Raw genomic sequence first — 20,759 nt, 5'->3', positions numbered from 1 at the left:
TTCAGGAGAAACGGAGAAAAACAAGCCCAACAACCCCAAAACAAAAACAAAAACAAAAACAAAAACCTTGCGTTGACTCCCACCAGGCAGGGATTTCCTCAAAGCCTCTACTTCTGACTGAAGACATGCAGGTGGATGAGAGTATTAAGAATTACTCTACCTCCACTTCCACATTCCCCACAACCTGGCATTTCCTATATTTAGGTCCTAGCAACCTCTGCTGCTGGAAGGACACTGGCTTAGGCAGGTCCCCGAGTGAAGCCAGGAAAGGAGTCCGGAAAGCTGTCATCATCTCACCGTTGCACAACGGGGCTGCTTACGGTGGGTGCCTGAGCAGCAGAGGGATGGGCAGAGATGGGGTGGGGGGAGGCAGGGAAAAGTACTGAGGGAGAAGGAGGTGAGAGAGAAAGATAAAGAGAGCGACTGACCGACTCAACACTGACCAGCTCTCACCAATCACCTGTCTTAGATTGCTGAGGCTCCTGCGGCTTTTATTGTTTGGTGGAAGCACAAGTGAGAGGAATTGGACCAGAGGGTCTTGGGCTTGTCAGCAGCAGGAGGGAAACGACCTTTACTGCTGCAAAGAGGATGCAGATTTCAAAAGCCTAAAATCTGCAATGAAGGGAAATGGAAATGTGCTGAACGTGGGTTTGACTGGCAGCTTTCCTCATCTGCCGATCACAGGGTAATAAACACTGGGAGATGGCAGAAATGAAGACAAATGCTTTCAGCAGCACCATTCCCCACCCGCCCCTCCTCTTACGCCCCCACTCAGCACATGACAAGAGAGTTAAAGCAAGAAAATAAATCAGCTTCTCAACCAACTCTTTTGTTAAAACTTTCCTTACAGGCCACCTACACGTGAATTATTGCTCTATGAGCCTACATTCTCATTAGGAGGCCCAGTTTGTAAAGGGTGAAAAGCTCCTGTCAAATCATACCTGTACATTTCAGGGTACGGCATTACTGGGCTGAGTCAGTTGGGGCCAGCATGTAAGAAAGAGGCCACAGGCTGCTCCCAGAGGGGAAGGCACAGAGGCCCCAAGCCTGTGAGACTCTTTAACTCAAGCCTGGCTCACTCAGTTTAGAGGAGACTCGAGGTCCAAGGACAGCATGGTGTCACTTCACTGCAATCACTGCCACATTACTATTTACCCAGGGACAGAAAGGCTGAGTAAGCTCTGAGGGCCAACAAAGAAGCCCCTTGGGCTTGGAGGGCAAAGGTGAAGTCAGATCACAAAGTGGATACAGAATACAATACTCAGTCTTGACTGCCAACTTCACATTCACTTTGGAGTGAAGGAAACATCTATAAGGTTGACGATCATATGGGTTTCCTGCAAGTAAGTCCAAGGGAAATACTGGGTATTTTAGGACTTGCGACATTGAGATAAAGCATCCAGCTGACTTAGTTTTTGTAAAGGGACTAGGGTTTTTTGAGTAAGGTCAAAAGGTTAGTAATTCCTAATCCATGTGGTGGCAGCTGCTTAAAGGAAGATGGTTGAGCATTTTGTAAAAACTACATCCTGATTATGCTAAAAGTGAGCCTGACAAAAATCTTAGTAACTAGATCCTTTAAGATACTCAAAAAGATATTCTGTCCTACTGGCCCAGCCTGACTGGTTTTTTCCAGATCAGAGGTGGAAAAAAGATTCTAGACCTTTGTTCTAAAGTGCAGGCACCAACTGGTGGAAAGTCTGGAGCAAAAATAAGTGGGAGAGACCTTGGTAAACGGGCCTGTTTCAAACCACAAACTGCTCGGAAACGTGAGTAGTCCCCAGAGCCAGGAATGTGCTCTGGGATCCTGGGAGAACAACACTTGTCACATAAAGATAGCTAATTTGAAATAGTTTCTAATTAAAATCCACTGTTCAGACATTAATATCAGGCACAAAGTGGAAAAGCATTATTAACAAGCCCCATATTGAGACACTGCTTAGAAGGATGCACCTGGAAGCTAGACAACAATCTGGATAAAATCTAAATAAAATCTCACCTCCTTCTGGAAGCTTTTCAGAATTAGGGAGAAATCCCTCCCCACACAGCATTAGCCATTTTCATAACACAAAACATTTGTCATCTTGTAGGTTACCTGTACATAAAGTCTGCAATGAGTTCAAGTGTTTATATCTCTGCATACACTTAGCCGTCAATTTTCAGTTGATACTGCCTGGTCTCTTTCCTTCTTCTTTAAGATAGTGAACTCCCTGAGAGACAGGGGTCAACTTTTCATTTAAATTTTAAATATCGTACAGTCGCAGAACTTAGAATTTTGCCATTCATACAGTTACAAAGGGTGAGGAGCACCAATGGGAGCTGCAAGGAAGGTCACTGCTAGCCTTATGAACTGTCCTTCCACAAGTGAGAAGACATGCCCTAGACAGTCCTTACTATCTGTATCTATTATAGGGACAGGCTGAATTATAAAGAACCAAATCATATGTTAATTTTCAGTCCAGTATATACATCCAGGAATGGGACTAAGCAATTATAGTTTGCAAAAAGAGCTTGTCTTTAATTATAAATAAACTGAAACATCCATTGAGAAAAAAACAGCTTAACAAACTATGGTCAATTATACTATGAAACACCATTCAGCCATCCAAGAGAATAAAGTAGATCTGTATGTACCGATACAGAAAGATGTCCTTGATATATTGTTCTGTATGATCCCATCTCTATTAAAAAACAAAATGAAGAAAAAAATAGGTATATAAATATATATGTGTGTGATGAGGCATAGAGAAAAATTTGGAAAGATATACTCCAAAGATGGTGAACTCCTTGAGAGAAAGGGGTCAACTTTTCACTTAAATTTTAAATACTGTACAGTTGCAGGACTTAGAATTCCCTTTGGGGAATGGGACTGAGGATAAGAGTGGTGAGGAGAGACTTAAGCATTTTACAGTACATATTTTGATATTAGCTGAATTACAATGAACCTGTTTGGTTTTTTGGTTTTTTTTTTAAACAAGATTTAAAAGGGAAAAGAGGAAGAGTGAGAAGTTATCTTTATAATGATCTATGGAAAAGTTGTACGTTTTGCCATTTAATATCCCCTATATTCAACATATACATTTATTTGTTCCATGAAGCTAACTAGTTGAAGGACTTGAGAAAAACTCCTTGATCCTGGGTTTGCAATAAAATTCAAAAACCTCAAGTTTTCCATTTTTACCAAGTGACAGTCAGAATGATACCCTGAGATGCCCTTCATACATCTAAGAAGAGGGTTATGTCTTTGGTAGCCAATAAATCTGTGCTATTTGACTAAAAAGGAGTCAGAACAATTCCACCTCTGGGTGAATATCTTACAAAAAATGCCATACATGTACACAAGGACATACGTCAAGAAAGTTCAAGGCATGTTGTTATAGTAAAAATCTAGAAAGTTTCATGTTCTTCAATAGAGAATAGATAATGTGTATAAATGAATACTAGGCAACAATTAAAAGGAACAAACCAAATCAATCAAACTGTGTCATTGTAGATTGATGAAAAACATAATAATATTGAATTATAAAAGTTGTAAAAATGATACATATGGTATGATACCATTTATAAAAATACAACTCTTAAAACACAAAGCAGGGCTTCCCTGGTGGCGCAGTAGTTAAGAATCCGCCTGCTAATGCAGGAGACACAGGTTCGAGCCCTGGTCCAGGAAGATCCCACATGCCGCGGAGCAACTAAGCCCATGCGCCACAGCTACTGAGCCTGTGCTCTAGAGACCGCGAGCCACAAGTACTGCAGCCCGTGTGCCTAGAGCCCGTGCTCCAAAACAAAGAGAAGTCTCCGCAATGAGAAGCCTGCGCACTGCAACAAACAGTAGCCCCTGCTCGCCGCAACTAGAGAAAGCCCGCGCCCAGCAACGAAGATCCAACGCAGCCAAAAATAATAAAAAATAAATAAAATAAATAAATTAAAAAAAAACAAACACAAAGCAATGATATTTTACTAACATATTAAGTTATAAAAGAGGGACTGCAATTATATAAACCAAACTCATGATAGAGGCTGCCTCTAGGTAGAACAGGAAATATAATTATGGGAGTCAAAGGGAACTTCGACTTTATCTGAAAAGATTTTATTTTTAAGAACTGAGGGGGGTGCTCGCTTCGGCGGCACATATACTAAAATTGGAACAATACAGAGAAGATTAGCATGGCCCCTGCGCAAGGATGACACGCAAATTCGTGAAGTGTTCCATATTTAAAAAAAAAAAAAAAAGAATTGAGGGGGGAAATTCCCTGGAGGTCCAGTGGTTAGGGCTCCCCGCTTGCACAGCAGGGGGCATGGGTTCGATCCCTGGTCGGGGAACTAAGATTCTGCATGCTGCGCGGCAGCCAGGAAAAAAAAAAAAGAATTGAGGCAAGCAGGGCAAACTGTTAACAACTATTAAATCTTGGTGTGGCAGCACAGATGCTTGTTATGTATGTGTGTGCCTGTATGTATGTATTTATACTTCTTTATATTAAAAAAATTTCTCACTATTGAAGGGAGGGAGAAAGGGGATAGGAAGGAAGTAAACAAGCAAGAAGCTGGGGACACAAGGTAAAGACCTTTAAATGCTTCCCCACAATCTCAAGCCTTGTCCAACAAAGAACGGGTGAGGCAGTAATTGGCTAAAGTGAAATACTCTGGGATATGGAGTCCCACTAAATTCCAAAGGTGGGCAGAGATGGCCATATTCCGTTTACTTGGAATTCTTGACAAGAAAGATTTCTCTCACAGAACATATCCTGTGTCTCAGTGAATCAAGTTTATACCATGTAAAGCCTGAGCTACTGCACTGGTGCAACCATCCAGCAGGCAGCTATGAATGGCATATGGTCACACAAACTTTGTACCCAACAAAAGCGGAGGCTCTAAGGCCACAGGCTTCCTGGGTTCACACCAGGAACAGTCTGCACAGATGAAACGTACAAACAGATGCCCAGCCCTAAGCTTTTCTCTTAGATGCCACCTTAAAACATCTTACCTTGAAGAAACGAAAGATTTATTTTTAATGTCAGGTTAGATAAATTTCTGAGAAAGGCCTGTGGCAAAATTCTAGTTTTTTTTTAAACCATTTACTGTTTTGTTTTTTTTAATAGCTACTTTATTTATTTATTTATTTATTTATTTATTTATTTATTTATTTATTTATTTTGGCTGTGTTGGGTCTTCATTTCGTGCGAGGTCTTTCTCTAGTTGCGGCAAGCGGGGTCCACTCTTCATCGCAGTGCGGGGGCCGCTCTTCATCGCGGTGCGCGGGCCTCTCACTATCGCGGCCCCTCCCGTTGCGGGGCACAGGCTCCAGACGCGCAGGCTCAGTAGTTGTGGCTCACGGGCCCAGTTGCTCCATGGCATGTGGGATCTTCCCAGACCAGGGCTCGAACCCGTGTCCCCTGCATTAGCAGGCAGATTCTCAACCACTGCGTCACGAGGGAAGCCCAAAATTCTAGTTTTTGAAAGGGATATTTCACAAGGGAAAGCAAAGGAGTTTAAGATATGTTTTAGTCTCTTCCTTTCTGCCAGAGCTGCTGAGATAAACTCCTAAGGAAACACTGGGCCTGCCATCACTCCTCAGGGCGCCTGAAAGCCAGTGAGCATGATGGCACCCACGCCTCTTAAAGACGAACTCTGTCGGCAGTCATCATAAAGAATGCATGACAACCTGCAAACTTCTCTACAGGCCGCTTAGGGTGTGAGTAAGTAACATCATGAAAGAATCTTGCAGTTATCACTAAGCTATGGGCCCTTGTTCTTTACAAAACCATCTATCTATCTTCCTCTCCACTCTCCTCACTCCAATCCATCTCTGAGTACCAGATTGATTACTTTTAAAAGCAGAGTTTTGATTGTGTCACTCATCTGCTCAAAAATCTCTAATGGCTCCTCGTTGCCTAAACTGAGCTCGGTTCCTTGGTTTGTTATTCAAGGCCCTCAACAATCTGTCTGCCATCTACATTTCTGTGCTTATCTCTTACTGCTCATTAGTCATGTGTTTCTGGAAATATGTTTTAAATATATCTCCACTTTTATACTTTGCTTCATACTGTTCCTACTATCTAGACTCTTTCCTCTCTCTTCTAACAAATGCTTCCTAAAATCCCCCAATCCCCGTCCCTGATCAAGGACTCTCCCAATCCCTTATTCCAAGAAGTCTACCGATCTCAATAACCTGACATGATCCTCTCTTTGGAAGCCCCATAGCATTTTGTTTCTCTCTCTTATTCTGTCATATTCCTTCTGCTCTATCTCCTGCCCTCCTGTCCAGGCAGGACTCTGCCATTATTCAGTCCACTTAAGACAAGTACAAAATTCAGTCCACCAGAGGTCCAACGCAAAATCTATAAGCCAAGTATACTTGTTCTGTTCCTGCTCAACACTTTCCCTGGACCTGAATCCCCACACTCCATTATAAATAGGTTCCCTGTTTGTTTTTTTTTTTGGCCACATCATGCGGCTTGCAGGATCTTAGTTCCCTGACCAGCGGATTGAACCCGGGTCCCCAGCAGTGAAAGAGTCAAGACCTAACCACTGGACCACCAGGGAATTCCCATAAATAGGTTCTTTTGACAGGAAGACAACACATGATTTTCTCATCTTTGTATGAAATATCTTGATGCTCTGCCACAGAAGGTGTGCGATAACTCTGTATTAAACACAGAAACAAAGGTTTCTTTGAATATGTGTAGACTCTTACTACTATGTTGTTAGCCCCTTAGGAGTACGGACTATCTTAAATCCCTCTGAGAGACTTAAGTACCTCTCAGTCCTTGTGCCCTAAAAAGAGCACTTTGCACAAAACACATAGTTGCAATTCAATTTGTTGCCTTGGAGCCAGAGTACCTTTGGCTTTGAGAAATATCTATTCAACCAGCAGAAGGACACCTCCAGAATTCCTAAAACCACTTTTGTTTGATTTCTGAACTCTAGGAAAGTACCCAACCTCTGGAAATCTACAAAATACAGTACTCAGGGCACTAAGAAATTGATGGTTACATGCAGGAGAAACACTCCAAGAATTTACTTCCTTCTTTACTGCAGCCAAAACAAAGCAGGGGTGGGCAGGTTTTCGACTGCGAGCTGGTTTAAGGTTAAAAAGTTTCTCCCTTTGGCCTCTGGAGGATCCGAGCTGGGAGCACGCCGTCCCCTTTGTCTGCCTCTGCAAGGCTCTTGCCTTGAGGCCAACAGGATTAGCACAGCCATTTCATGCTCTGAAAAGTCAGAAAAGGCGAGATGGGGAGCTTTTCACTCGAGGAAATGCCTAGTAGCCAGAGACGGTTCTGTTTCTGTTGAAAAGATAAGCGGGGATGCTGAGGTTAAAAAGCAAAATTTCCAACAATGCTTAATGAAAGGCTTGGAGACAAAGTACAGAATTAGGCAATGGGATAAACTCCAAGAAGAGAGGAGCAGGTGCCAGAGCAGAAATGCAGCAGAGAATCAGCACCAGACAGTTCATGCACTCAAATTTCCATGTATTTAAAATGTCATCAGGAAGCCCTATGAGTACAGACTTGATGTACCAATTAGGGGATACAGGCTTATCCCTCTTGGCACAAAATACCCACAAATAAGTTCTTAGGGTAAAAGTCAAAAGAAAGTAGAAAGGAAAGCTTTACCATAAAAAATTGAGCAGCTGCTACGCTCTGTTGCCTTAATAGATAATTAACTACAGACCTTCTTATGAAGAGGTAGCCTAAACCCAACTACTGTATTCAAAGGCATAGAGCTCCCAGGGCCCAGATGGGGTTTTAAACATTGGGTCTATAAACAGTCTTCAGGAGCTCCAAGAAACCACTGAAATAGCAAATTAAATTTTTTGTGAGTGTGCGTGCGTCACTGTATTAAGTGGGTTTTGTTTTCTATATTTTATGGTGCTTTGATATCTTGGGGGCCTTACAGACTGATAGACTGCCCCTCCCTGTATTAGCTAATTCCTAGAGATAGCAAACAATTGCCTACAAGCATGCAAACCAACCAATCCAGATCCCATACCCTCAACCAATATATATCCTCTGCCCTAAATCACCCCAGAGCCAGGTATGGACAACTAGGGACCATCCTAGAGCCTGTCAAAATTATCCAAACTATCTAATCCTAAATTTACTCAGCAAACCTACCCTACCTCACCCATTCTTTCCCCTGAAAACTCCAAGAAGGGCTCTGGCTCATGCATTGTCCTCAGCTCCTTCTGCCTCCTGACTGAGCCTGATACTTCCCCACATGGTCCTGCGTAGCGTGGTGTGTCTCCCTACTCTTGGGAACTGTAAGTAACAAACTATCTTTTCAACAAACTATCTTTCTCCTCATCTGTTGGCTTTACTGTACCTGAATAAAACCAAAATCCTGGGTACACTTTAATACAGTTATGTGCACACCTTTTTTCTGAGAGGAGCGTCCAAGCTTTTAACACTCATTCTCGTAGAGTTCACTGTCCTCCAGAAGATACAGAACTAGTGACCTAAATGTTTCAGGTCACTGTGGGGCTCTGGCTCAGTGGATGAGAATATATCGCTGATAAAGCCTCTCTGGGACACATGTAAAGCCAGGTGGCGGTTCTTGGAGAGTGCAAAGAGAAATAGTGGAGACTGAAGAGGGCTTTATTTCTGTTTTTCTTGGCTCTTTTCAGTGCAGAGGATTGTGAGGCAAGAGGGTATAAAGGGAGAAGGTTCATAAATCCCCGAAGTGGTGATGGTAATGATAAATTAGCATTTCTCTCAAATAATACAGAATTTCTGAAATGCTTAAACATCCAAAGGGTTGGGGAGATAAGGGACTGTCCATGTTATGTTTTATAAAAATAACAGGCACACTGTGCCAAACAATGACAGTATCACCAGCAAAGAGATAAAACCTTGGCCTTCAACCTCACTAAGGCTGACAGAGATAGAGAGATTTTTGGACCAAAGTACGGAGTCCTGAGACATGCCCAGAATAAAGAGTAATGATCTCAAACCAGAAAGCTTTTTGATGGCTGAATGAGAACTGAATATTAAACATATATCTATCAAACATACATAGTGGAAGATGTACATAAAATGGTAATATGATGTCCTTCTTGCTTGGCTGAAGCCAATAATCCAGTTGGGGAGATAAGAGTTATGTCAAAAACATTACAAACAAGAAAAGGCAACTTAAGTATCTAATGAATGGTACAGATGACTAGAGCCACAGCTGTTTAGGAAAGGTCACTGGGCTTGGGGACAGGAAAACCAGGAAAGCTTAGGGAAGAAATAGGAGCTAGGGCTTAAAGGAAGGAGCAAAGGATTTGGAAAGGAGAGGGGGAGAATGATTCAAGGCAGAAAGAGGCTACTGCTCAAGGTGATTCAGGGTTCAAGGGCTAATATCAGTTCAGTGGGAAGCAAAGGCTCATATAAAGCAGAATATAAAATAAGGCTTAAAAAATGTCAAGGAATTTGTCATCTGTACAGCAGGAAACAGAAACCCTTTTGAAATTTTTTGAGTAAGGGAATTACAAAGTGGATAGCTTTTAAATTTTAATTTTTATCAAAATACTACATACACATAATTTTAAAAGTTAGAGTATTACAAGGCTAATAACGTTAAATAGCAGCCTCCTGCTCGATCCTCTCCCTTGATTTCTGCTCTCCAGAAGCAATTACTTTCCAAATCTTTTAGCTGTTTTTCTTCTGATAATTACCTGTCATATTTCTGCTGTTACTAATTTTTCAATTTCAACAATTATCTACTGGCTTCCTAAGATGGGAAATGATTTCTCCTGTCCTCTTTCCTCCCTCATCCTACCAAAATAGTTATACCCCATTTTTAGGTTAAATAATGTTAATTATTTACAGTACTATGACTATATAAATATTCATAGCATACAAGAATAGTATAATAAATTTATATTGCCTTTCACATACAATTTTGTTCCTTCTGGAGGAGAAATGTTGTCGTAAGTTGCTAGTCGTAACCCTTCTTTTCCCATACTCTTTATACAATGAGCATATATATACATTTTTCTAATTCCTTTACTGTCATTTAGAGGGGATTTGGGAGAGGATTTAAATACACAACATTTATGTTCTGTCATGTTTACCATAAGTCTCTGATCACATTTTATGAAGAGTAATCTGGCAAGTATTTTATTTTATTTTTATTTTTATTGTTTTTTAAAATTTATTTTATTTATTTTTGGCTGCGTTGGGTCCTTGTTGCCGTGCGCGGGCTTTCTCTCGTTGTGGCGAGCGGGAGCTACTCTTTCGTTGAGGTGCGCAGGCTTCTCATTGCGGTGGCTTCCCTTGTTGCAGAGCACGGGCTCTGGGCGCACGGGTCTCAGTAGTTGTGGCACGTGGGCTCAGTAGTTATGGCTTGCGGGCTCTAGAGCGCAGGCTCAGTAGTTGTGGCACACGGGCTTAGTTGCTCCGTGGCATGTGGGTTCTTCCCGGACCAGGGATCGAACCTGTGTCTCCTGCATTGACAGGTGGATTCTTAACCACTGCACCACCAGGGAAGCCCCTGGCAAATATTTTAAAGGTGGGAAGACTAGAAACAGGGAGCCACCAGAAGGAAAATTGCAGTGGTATGACAATGGCCAGAATCAGGGTTAGAATAGTGAGAAGAGAAAGAAGAAACAACGAGATACTCCAGTAGGGATGAATCACCTATACATGGTAGGAAACAGAATATAGGTAGCTGGGGCGAAGTTATAACCCACAAAAATTTACAGGCCTAGCACCTGGGCATCAAGAAGAATGTTGGTAAAATTACTAAAAATAGGGAGTGGGAGAAAGTTTGGCTTTCAATGCATTAAATATAAGAAGGTTGTGGGCCATTCAAAGTGGAAAGAATTTAGAAAAATGTCTGAGGGGCTTCCCTGGTAGTGCAGTGGTTAAGAATCCGCCTGCCAATGCAGGGGACACGGGTTCGAGCCCTGGTCCGAGAAGATCCCACATGCCGTGGAGCAACTAAGCCCGTGCGCCACAACTACTGAGCCTGCACTCTAGAGCCCGCGAGCCACAACTACTGAGCCGGCATGCCACAACTACTGAAGTCCGTGTGCCTACAGCCCATGCTTCACAATAAGAGAAGCCACCACAATGAGAAGCCTGCGCAGCACAATGAAGAGTAGCCCCCTGCTCACCGCAACTAGAGAAAGCCTGTGCGCGGCAATGAAGACCCAACACAGCCAAAAATAAATAAATTAATTAATTAAAGAAAAAAGAAAAATATCTGAGTTATTTTCATAAAAGTGATAACTCAGAAAACTGAAGAAGACCAAAGTAAACAGGAGAGCTAGAGGAGACAGTAGATGGAGAAAAGGGAAGCCAGGAAAGGAAAGCTTTCAAAAAGGAAAGTGATCAAAGGAAGTTACTGTTGAAGAGAGATCAGTTTCTCAAAAAGTTAAACACAGAGTTATCATATGAAGCAGCAATTCCATTCCTAGGTATATACCCAAGATAACTGAAAACATATGTCTGCACAAAAACTTGTATATGAATGTTCATAGCAGCATTATTCAAAGAGTGGGAATGGTTCAAACGTCCATCAACTGACAAATGGATAAATAAAATGTGGCATATCCATATACAATGGAATATTATTTGGCCACAAACAGAAGTGAAGTACTGACACATGCTATAACATAGAATAACACTGAAAATATTACGCCAAGTGCAAGAAGCCACACACAAAAAGCCATGTATTGTATGATTCCATTTATATGAAATGTCCAGGGGAGGCAAATCCACAGAGACAGAAAGTAGTTGCCAGGGCCTGTGTGGGAAGAGAGGAATAGGAAGTGACTGATAATGGGTATGGAGTCTCTTTTTTGGGTGATGAAAATGTTCTGGAATTACATAGTGGCAATCACTGCACAGTTCTGTGAATATGCTAAAAACCACTGAATTGTACACTTTGAAAGGGTGAATTTTATATGTGAGTTATATCTCAATTGATAAAGAGAGACGTCCTGGAAAAAGTCATTAGTTTAGGGGACAAGTCACTGTGAAGGAACGAAAAATATAAGAGATCATCCACTTTCTTATAACTGAAGTTGAGAGCAGGTCAATACAGCCAAAGAAAAGAAGATATCTAAAAAAATTGCTTAAAACACTCAGCCTAACTATATATTCTTCAACTGTCTGTCCCAAGGATTTGAATAAACTCTAAAATCACATTAGTAAGGAATGGAGAAAAGATTTTGTCAGCTGTTCATTAATTCAATAAATATGCATTAAGTGGTATCAATGTATAAGCATAGGAACTTATCCAAAATGTAAATATTTATAATGTAAGTTGGATCAGGAACAGAAGTTTGATCCCAAACCTGGAACATTCAGTTTACTTAGAAAAACATGACTGCTGTATCCCCAGGGCATAGGATGCTGAAAGGTACACAGGAATCCCTCAGACTTTTGTTGAATGAAGCAATGTTGGTTGAACAATGTTGCCTTCTTAAAGTGGTTCTGTGCACTCTAAGAACAATGGGTGATAAAACTGATAAGAATGTGCAGAGACTTAAGAAAACAATAGAAAAGATCAATGAAACTAAAAGCTGGTTCTTTGAAAAGAGAAACGAAATTGATAAACCTTTAGCCAGACTCATCAAGAGAAAAAGGGAGAGGGTCCAAATCAATAAAATCAGAAATGAAAAAGGAGAAGTTACAACTGACACCACAGAAATATAAAGGATCATAAAAGACTACTATGAGCAACTATATGCCAATAAAATGGACAACCTAGAAAAAATGGACAAATTCCTAGAAAGGTAAAATCTCCCAAGATTGAAACAGGAAGAAACAGAAAATATGAACAGACCAATTACCAGTACTAAAATTGAATCAATAATTTAAAAATTCCTGACGAAAGTTCAGGACCAGATGGGTTCACAGGTGAATTCTACCAAACATTTGGAGAAGAGTTAACACCAGTCCTTCTGAAACTATTCCAAAAAAATGCAGAGGAAGGAACACTTCAGAACTCATTCTATGAGGCCAGTATTACCCTGATACCAAACCAGACAAAGATATCACAAAAAAAGAAAATTACAAGCCAATACCACTGACCAACACAGAGGCAAAAATCCTCAACAAAATACTAGCGAACTGACTCCCACAATACCTTAAAAGATCATACATCATGATCAAGTCAGATTTATTCCAGGGATGCAAGGATTTTTCAATATCTGCAAATTGATCAACTTGATGCACCACATTAACAAACTGAAGAATAAAAACCATATGGTCATCACAATAGATGCAGAAAAACCTTTTGATAAATTCAACATCCATTTATGATAAAAACTCTTCAGAAAGTGGGCATAGAGGGAACATAACTCAACATAATAAAGGTCATATATGACAAACCCACAGCTAACATCATACTCAACGGTGAAAAGCTGAAAGCATTTCCTCTAAGATCAGGAACAAGACAAGGATGTCCACTCTAGCCACTTTTATTCAACACAGTTTTAGAAGTCCTAGCCACAGCAATCAGAGAAGAAAAAGAAATACAAGGAATCCAAATTGGAAAAGAAATAAAACTGTCACTGTTTGCAGATGACATGATGCAATACATAGAAAATCCTAAAGATGCAACCAGAAAATTACTAGAGCTCATCAATGAATTCTGTAAAGTTGCTGGATACAAAATTAATAAACCTATTGCATTTCTATACACTAACAATGAAACATCAGAAAGAGAAATTAAGGAAACAATCCCATTTACCATCAAAAAGAATAGAATACCTAGGGATAAACCTACTGAAGGAGGTAACAGACCCCTGCACTCTGAAATCTGTAAGATGCTGATTAAAGAAATTGAAGATGACACAAACAGATGGAAGATGTACTGTCTTCTTGGATTGGAAGAATCAATATTGTTAAAATGACAATACTACCGAAGGCAATCTACAGATTCAATGCAATCCCTATCAAATTACCAATGGCATTTTTCATAGAACTAGAAGAAAATTTTTTAAAATTTGTATGGAAAAACAGAAGACCCCAAATAGCCAAAACAATCTTGAGAAAGAAGAACAGAGCTGGACGAATCATGCTCCCTGACTTCAGACTATATTACAAAAGTACAGTAATCAAAACAGTACAGTACTGGCACAAAAACAGACATATAGATCAATGGAACAGGATAGAAAGCCCAGAAGTAAAACCCACACACTTATGGTCAATTAATCTATGACAAAGGAGGCAAGAATATACAATGGACAAAAGACAGTCTCTTCAATAAGTGGTATTAGGAAAACTGGACAGTTATATGTAAAAGAATGAAATTAGAACATTTTCTATGCCATATACAAAAATAAACCCAAAATGGATTAAAGACCTAAATGTAAGACCAGATACTATAAAACTCCTAGAGGAAAAACATAGGAAGAACACTCTTTGACCTAAATCGCAGTAATATTTTTTTTGGATCCGTCTCCTAAAGTAATGGAAATAAAAACAAAAATAAACAAATGGGACCTAATTAAACTTAAAAGCTTTTACACAGCAAAGGAAACCACAAACAAAGTGAAAAGATAACCTATGAACTGGGAGAAAATATTTGCAAACCAGGCTACTTAGAAGGGATTAATTTCCAAAATATACAAACAGCTCATACAGCTTAATATTAAAAAAAAAAATTCAAAGAATGGGCAGAAGACCTAAATAGACATTCCTCCGAAGAAGACATATGGATGGCTAACAGGCACATGAGAAGATGCTCAATATCACTAATTATTAGAGAAATACAAATCAAAGCTACAATGAGGTATCACCTCACACCAAGCAGAATGGCCATCATTAAAGAGTCTACAAATAATAAATGCTGGAGAGGGTGTGGAGAAAAAGGAAGCCTCTTACACTGTTGGTGGGAATGTAAATTGGTGCAGCCACTATGGAGAACAGTATGGAGATTCCTTAAAAAACTAAAAATAGAATTACCATGTGGTCCTGCAATCACATGGGCATATATCTGGAGAAAACTCTAATTGAAAAGATACATGCCACCCAATGTTCACAGGAGCACTACTTACAACAGCCAAGACATGGAAGCAAGGTAAATGTCCACTGACAAATAAATGGATAAAGAAGATGTGGTGTGTGTATATGTATGTATGTGTGTGTGTGTGTATATACACACACACACAATGGAATATTACTCAGCCATAAAAAGAATGAAATAATGCCATTTGCAGCAATATGGATGGACTCAGAGATTGTCATATTGAGTGAAGTAAGTCAGACAAAGACAAATATCATATGATATCACTTATATGTGGAATCTAAAAAAATGATAGAAATGAACTTATTTACAAAACAGAGACAGACTCACAGACATAGAGGGCAAACTTGTGGTTACCAAGGGGGACAGCGGGGGCAGGGAGGGGGAGATGGATAAATTGGGAGTTTGGGATTGGCATATGCACACTACTGTATATAAAGTGGATGGGTGGCGGGGATCTACTGCAAGGCATAGGAAACTATATTCAATATCTTATAATAGTCCATAATGGAAAAGAATCTGAAGAAGAATATATATATTTAAATTTATTTATAACTGAATCGCTTTTCTGTGTAACTGAGGCTAACACAACATTGTGAATTAACTACACTTCAATTTTTAAAAATGGTAAAAAAAAAAAAAAAAAAAAAAAAAAGTGATAAGAAGGTGCAGTAAGGGCTTCCCTGGTGGCGCAGTGGTTGAGAATCTGCCTGCTAGTGCAGGGGACACGGGTTCGAGCTCTGGTCTGGGAAGATCCCACATGCCGCGGAGCAACTAGGCCCGTGAGCCACAACTACTGAGCCTGCGCGTCTGGAGCCTGTGCCCCGCAACGGGAGGGGCCGCGATAGTGAAAGGCCCGCGCACCGCGATGAAGAGCGGTCCCCGCACCGCGATGAAGAGTGGCCCCCACTTGCCGTAACCAGAGAAAGCCCTCGCACGAACCGAAGACCCAACACAGCCAAAAATAAATAAATAAAGAAATAAAGTAGCTATAAAATTAAAAAAAAAAAAAAAAAAAAGAAGGTGCAGTAAGCAGTGTGCACTGGTAGTTATTAAAAAAAAAAAGCCCAGCCATCACTCTTAAGGAAAAGGAAGATGTAATCAAATGTTAGGTTTGGTTGGTTTAGGCTTTATGCTTATATACATATAGCTGTAATATATTTTAATTGAAATTGCCTCAGGTAAAATGTGTTGTTGTATGTTGAACTCTCTAGCTCTTATAACCCTCCTGCCTCCAAATGAAAGTACTGTTTTGTTTTTTGTTTCTTTTGCCTGTGCTGCACAGCTTGTGGGATTTAGTTCCCTAATCTGGGATTGAACTCACGCCCTCAGCAGTGAAAGCTCTGAGTCCTAACCACTGCACTGCCAGGGAATTCCCTGAAACTACTGTTTTTAAAACAGAATTTATTTTATTACACTGAATGTCCTAGGAATATAACTCTTGCATTACAGCAAAATAGGCTATAACAGAAGCATGGGGCACTAGAAATATGAAAAAAGACAAGGTTCTTGACTTGAGGGAACTAATAATTTAGTGAGACAGAAAATATGTATACAAATATGAGAATACAAGAATATTGTAAAATTATAAATTCATTATACACCCTAGGTACAATTTGAATGTTACTTTGAGAGTAAAATAAATCTAAGAATAAGACATAGCAGAAGTATATATTTCACTTTTTTAAAGTTATAATCATCTAATATCCATACCTTGCATTCAGATATAACAGCACTGTGGTTTATGTTCATTTTTCAAAAATATGTAGCAAGATACTTCATGAACTATAATGGCTACCATTTTCTAAATATTTATCTTGTGCCAAGGGACACAGTAAGTTCTTGTTCAATAAATGTTACCATTCAATCTTCACAAGTATCCTACAGGAAATCTGTTTATTCATTAGACAAATACTTAGTGAGTTCCTACTACATGCCAGACAGTGAACAAAACAGAAAAAAATTCCTGCCTTCATGGGAATTACATTCTGTGGGGAGGAAGAGACATATAACAAAGACATGAGTCCACACAGCATGTTAAATTATGTTAACTGTCATGGAGAAATATAAAACAGAGAAGAGGAATGGAAAGTACAAAGGGTGAAGAGTTGGCAATTTTAAATAGGGTAGTCACTGAAAGGCTTTACAGAACCCCTCTTTACAGATGAAGAAATTGAGGCTCAGATAAGTTAAACAACTTTCCCATGGTCACCCAGTTAGTAAGAGGTGAGATGAAATTTGAATTCAGCTGTCCTTAGTATTAAGCTATATGGCCTCTCCCCAAGGCAATGATAAATTCATTTACACAGGTTTGCTTTATCAGATTATTTCTTTAAGATTATGTTGGCATTTTTAACCTCCCAAAGGGGTTAAGAAATAACTTTCTACTTTCAGGATTTGATGCCTTATTTCATATCCACATAACTTTTACATAGGAGTAGGGAGTGGCCTAAGATCTTTGGTTGACATTATATTCTTGGAAAAGCTAAGAAGAGATCAAAATAATTAGTCAGGGAGAGTCAAAGGACACTTCACAAACTACATTCAGCCTATGACAAGATTATATGCACAAACCCTAGACAAGTCCTACTTCCTATTACTGCTGCTGTAACCACCTCTATTTAGTTCATCAAGAAGTATTTATTTTATGTCCCAAGGGTGCCTAGCACAACTCAGATGTGCTTCAGCAACTCATTTTATTAAGCTGAAATGGATCCTTTTCAGTCTCCTAAGCCTGCCTCTTAGCATCAAGGAGTTCCTGTCACCGGAACATCTGAAGTTGGCAGTCTTGGCTTGTCCCAAGTAGTTCAGGTACTGCAAATAACCTGGGCGCTAAGGCAAACATCTACTTTTATTCCTTGTAACTTCAGATAATATATTTTTCAAAGAAGTTAGAGTGCTTTACCATTTTTTTCCACTTAATCCCTGGAAGGAACATGGAGGTAAGCACCACATCCTCACCTGTCAAGTGGACAAAGAGACAAAATGACTCACTCGGGCTTCCCTGGTGGCGCAGTGGTTGGGAGTCTGCCTGCCAATGCAGGGGACACGGGTTCGGGCCCTGGTCTGGGAAGATCCCACATGCCACGGAGCAGCTACGCCCGTGAGCCACAATTGCTGAGCCTGCGCGTCTGGAGCCTGTGCTCCGCAGCGGGAGAGGCCGCGATGGTGGGAGGCCTGCGCGCCGCGATGAAGAGTGGCCCCCACTTGCCACAACTGGAGAGGGCCCTCGCGCAGAAACGAAGACCCAACACAGCCATAAATAAATAAATAAATAAAAATTTAAAAAAAAAAATGACTCACTCAAATTACATTGTGAATTATTGAAAGAGCCAGAATGACAAAAACCCGGCCGTCAATGTCTAGTTCAGCTTCTAACACACAAGATCAGTAGTTCTCAGTCTTTTTGTGTTCACAATGTACAATTTGGGTACTAGATTTTTTGGCAGTATTTTTGAAGGGATTAAAAGGCTCAACGCAACAGTAAAGTCGACACTAATAAAAACGCCAGCACTATTTTAATAAGACAGTGTCTCACAGCACACGTCTAATGGCCTTTGGTACTGCATCAATGAGCAGAACAGTACTCCCTGCCCTGACTGTTCGCACTCCAACCTAACTTCTCACATGCTCTAGGAAACACTAACTCTGTCTTTGGCACCAGCATCTTACCTCTTACTCCTACCAACTTATATCCTACTCTAGAACACACGTGTGACATCCTCAGGCCCAAAGTCAACCTCACACTGAAATAACAATTTTATTTTAGCAAAACTGCATTTTACACACCAGACAAAACTTGGTGGCATACCAGCATGCTAGGTGGTACAAGAAAAGCCAGTCTCCCTTCAGGAAAGCAAAGCTGCCTCCTTGACTAAGAGGTCAACTTGAATTTAGTGGTTAATTAATACTTTAATGCAACATCACCAGGAAATAAGCAATTGACAATCAGTGCCAAAGGCACTCATTAAAGACTATATCTTCCTGTATCACATCAGAATGACAGCCTCTCTGACAGCCAGAGAAACAACTGACCTCATCTAAGGAAGCTAAGCTGGAAAGACACTGTACCTCCCAAGAAGGCTTGTTGAAGAAAAGAAGGCTGCTGAAGTCTGGTTTGAGTGGTAGGAAATTTAGGTGTGGTTAAGAGACACAAGGAAAACTAGAGAAGTGATAACTTGCATTTTTGTAACACAATTCTCTGATAGGCTAAGTATTCTATTGATATCTTTGGGTAAAGCCTTGTTACAGATCAAAGTTAATTATTTTCCTGTTACCTGTGGGGGAAATTGTGACAGAGTGATGTAATGATCAAGAGTAAGGAAACAGATAAAACCTAGGACTTCTGGATACAGTAATTCAAAGCACTTTTGAAAAGGTATGAAAATAATAATTGAACCTGAAAGTTAACTTATTTTTTTCTGTTAAAAATTCCCAGCACTTAGTGTAGGGCCTAGCAAGTTGTAGCACTCAAGAAGTATATTCCGGGCTTCCCTGGTGGCGCAGTGGTTGAGAATCTGCCTGCTAATGCAGGGGACGCGGGTTCGAGCCCTGGTCTGGGAAGATCCCACATGCCGCGGAGCAACTGGGCCCGTGAGCCACAACTGCTGAGCCTGCGCGTCTGGAGCCTGTGCTCCACAACAAGAGAGGCCACCATAGTGAGAGGCCCGTGCACCGCGATGAAGAGTGGCCCCCGCTTGCCGCAACTAGAGAAAGCCCTCGCACGAAACGAAGACCCAACACAGCTAAAAATAAATAAATAAATAGAGTAGCTATTAAAAAAAAAATTAAAAAAAAAAAAAAAAAAGAAGTATATTCCACTCAGGACTTCCCTGGCAGTCCAGTGGTTAAGTCTCCACGCTTCCACTGCAGGGCGCAAAGGTTCGATCCCTGGTGAGGGAACTAAGATCCCACATGCCATGTGGCACGGCCAAAAAAACGAAAACAAAAACAAGTATATTCCACTGAATTTATTACACACAAACTTAAAAACAAGACTATAAGACTATATTATCAGGACTTCCCTAGTGGCGCAGTGGTTAAGAATCCACCTGCCAATGTAGGGGACACGGGTTCGATCTGTGGTCCGGGAAGATCCCACATGCCACGGAGCAACTAAGCCCGTGTGCCACAACTACTGAGCCTGCGCTCTAGAGTCCGTGAGCCACAACTACTGAAGCCCATGCGCTCTAGAGCCCATGTGCTGCAACTACTGAGCCCACATGCTGCAACTACTGAAGCCCGTGCTCCTAGAGCCTGAACTCTGCAACAAGAGAAGCCACTGCAATGAGAAGCCCACACACTGCAACGAAGAGTAGCCCCCGCTCACCACAACTAGAGAAAGCCCGCACGCAGCAACGAAGACCCAATGTGGTTACAAAAAAACCCCAAAAACTATATTATCTGTCTGAATAACAATGAGAGCAATAGTAAAATCATTCAGTTTTGGTATTTTTCCTGGTTGATTATTTTCATAATGAAGTTAATAAGTATTAGAACCACTAGGGGAAAATAGTTTCCAATGAATAAGGGAATAAATGAACAAATCATTGTTCTGAGGTATAAGATCGACATGAACAGAACAGATCCATTCACATACTTCTCAAATACAAAGAGAGACCCTAATTTCTACCCTAAATTCTACTCTTTCTAATGCAGCTATACTGCCTATTGGACAGAGGGAGAAAAAAACCTATTGGGTTGGCCAAAAGGTTCATTCTTTTCTTCCATAAGATGGCTCTAGTAGCACTTACTTGTCTTTAACTTCATTCAAAACAATTTTGTTAGACTGTATGTGACAG

At 40.5% G+C, this 20,759-nt stretch overlaps 1 protein-coding gene and 1 non-coding gene across 13 annotated transcripts in view; one reads left to right on the top strand and one right to left on the bottom strand.

Annotated features, from left to right (window-relative positions):
• AMBRA1 (autophagy and beclin 1 regulator 1) overlaps positions 1-20,759 on the bottom strand; it is a 184,225-nt gene that overhangs the window by 58,593 nt on the left and 104,873 nt on the right. The window lies entirely within an intron of this gene.
• Positions 4,110-4,216, top strand: LOC114237854 (U6 spliceosomal RNA). The gene has a single exon (XR_003623327.1). It is a non-coding gene; the product is annotated as a U6 spliceosomal RNA (small nuclear RNA).

This window comes from Balaenoptera acutorostrata, chromosome 9 (assembly GCF_949987535.1).
Source record: "Balaenoptera acutorostrata chromosome 9, mBalAcu1.1, whole genome shotgun sequence".
In the NCBI taxonomy this organism is placed as follows: domain Eukaryota; kingdom Metazoa; phylum Chordata; class Mammalia; order Artiodactyla; family Balaenopteridae; genus Balaenoptera; species Balaenoptera acutorostrata.
The sequence above is the reverse complement of the archived record's forward strand: the minus strand, read 5'-3'. Positions and strand labels throughout refer to the sequence as shown.